Source organism: Ptychodera flava, chromosome 7 (assembly GCF_041260155.1).
Source record: "Ptychodera flava strain L36383 chromosome 7, AS_Pfla_20210202, whole genome shotgun sequence".
In the NCBI taxonomy this organism is placed as follows: domain Eukaryota; kingdom Metazoa; phylum Hemichordata; class Enteropneusta; family Ptychoderidae; genus Ptychodera; species Ptychodera flava.
This window is the reverse complement of record NC_091934.1, coordinates 28,870,912-28,873,411: the sequence shown is the minus strand read 5'-3', so window position 1 is coordinate 28,873,411 and position 2,500 is coordinate 28,870,912.

Sequence of the window (2,500 nt, the reverse complement as noted above, 5' to 3'; positions counted from 1 at the left end):
AGAGGAGAGAGAGAGAGAGAGAGAGAGAGAGAGAGAGAGAGAGAGAGAGAGAGAGAGAGAGAAAGTTATTGTACATGCTTTTACAGTCCCTCAGCTTATGTATAATATTGGCCAATAGACGGTAAATAAGAGTTCTTTTAGTATTGCTTATATATACCAACAGCACATGACTTTAGCAAATAACAAGAAAAAGGTTGTTTCATGGCGTGCAGCTAAGGATATGGGCTTATGTTTGTTTTCTTGTCAGAAATATGTTGATACTACGATTTCTTCATCCCTTCTCGGTACCGAAACAATAAAGCTATGTTGAAATTGTTAAGAAAATAGGGTATAAATAAACTTTATTTCCATGTACATGGCATTTGACATTTGACAATAAAATGGTATATACATGAAGGCCACATCTGCATAAGAGCCAGAACGAAATATACAATCTGTTTATCCTGTTATCATTACCGACACAATCAAGTCTTAAACTGTCATATAACTAATACAGTGGTATAACTTACCCGCTATTACGACCAGAGAGAGAGAGAGACAGAGAGAGAGAGAGAGAGAGAGAGGAGAGAGAGAGAGAGAGAGAGAGAGAGAGAGAGAGAGAGAGAGAGAGAGAGAGAGGAGAGAGAGAGAGAGAGAGAGAGAGAGAAAGTTATTGTACATGCTTTTACAGTCCCTCAGCTTATGTATAATATTGGCCAATAGACGGTAAATAAGAGTTCTTTTAGTATTGCTTATATATACCAACAGCACATGACTTTAGCAAATAACAAGAAAAAGGTTGTTTCATGGCGTGCAGCTAAGGATATGGGCTTATGTTTGTTTTCTTGTCAGAAATATGTTGATACTACGATTTCTTCATCCCTTCTCACTACCGAAACAATAAAGGTTGAAATTGTTACGCAAATAATAGGGTAAATAACTTTATTTCCATGTTACATGGCTTTTGACATTTGACAAGAAAAGGGTATATACATGAAGGCCACATATTCATAAGAGCCAGTACGCAATATACAATCTGTTCATCCTGTTATCATTACCGACACAATCAAGTCTTAAATTGTCATATAACTAATACAGTGGTGTAACTTACAAACTATTACGAACAGAGAGAAAGAGAGAGAGAGAGAGAGAGAGAGAGAGAGAGAGAGAGAGAGAGAGAGAGAGAGAGAGAGAGAGAGAGAGAGAGAGAGAGAGAGAGAGAGGGGGGGAGGGAGAGAGAGAGAGAGAGAGAGAGAGAGAGACAGACAGACAGAGACAGACAGACAGACAGACAGACAGACAGACAGACAGAGAAAGAGAGAGACAGAGAGAGAGAGAGTTATTTTACATGATTTTATAGTCCCTCAGCTTATGTATAATATTGTCCAATAGACGGTAACTAAGAGTTCTTTTGGTATTGCTTATATATACAAACAGCACATGACTTTAGCAATTAACAAGAAAAAGGTTTTTTCATGGCGTGCAGCTATGGATATTGGCTTATGTTAGTTTTCTTGTCAGAAATATGTTGATTCTACGATTTCTTCATCCCTTCTCACTACCGAAACAATAAAGGTTGAAATTGTTACGCAAATAATAGGGTAAATAAATTTATTTCCATTGTTCACGGCTTTGACATTTGACAAGAAAAGGTTATATACATGAAGGCCACATATTCATAAGACACAGTATGCAATATACAATCTGTTCATCCTGTTATCATTACCGACACAATCAAGTCTTAAATTGTCATATAACTAATACAGGGGTATAACTTACTTCCTATCACGACCAGAGAGAGAGAGAGAGAGAGAGAGAGAGAGAGAGAGAGAGAGAGAGAGAGAGAGAGAGAGAGACAGAGAGAGAGAGAGACAGAGAGAGAGAGAGAGAGAGAGAGAGAGAGAGAGAGAGAGAGAGAGAGAGAGAGAGAGAGAGAGAGAGAGAGAGAGAGAGAGAGAGAGAGAGAGAGAGAGAGTTATTGTACATGATTTTATAGTCCCTCAGCTTATGTATAATATTGGCCAAAAGACGGTAACTAAGAGTTCTTTTGGTATTGCTTATATATATCAACAGCACATGACTTTAGCAATTAACAAGAAAAAGTTTTTTTCATGGCTTGCAGCTATGGATATTGGCTTATGTTTGTTTTCTTGTCAGAAATATGTCGATTCTACGATATTTTCATCCCTTCTCACTACCAAAACAATAAAGGTTGAAATTGTTACGCAAATAATAGGGTAAATAACTTTATTTCCATGTTACATGGCTTTTGACATTTGACAAGAAAAGGGTATATACATGAAGGCCACATATTCATAAGAGCCAGTACGCAATATACAATCTGTTCATCCTGTTATCATTACCGACACAATCAAGTCTTAAATTGTCATATAATAAATACAGTGGTATAACTTACTTGCTATCACGGCAGAGAGAGCGAGAGAGAGAGAGAGAGAGAGAGAGAGAGAGGAGAGAAGAGAGAGAGAGAGAGAGAGAGAGGAGAGAGAGAGAGAGAGAGAGA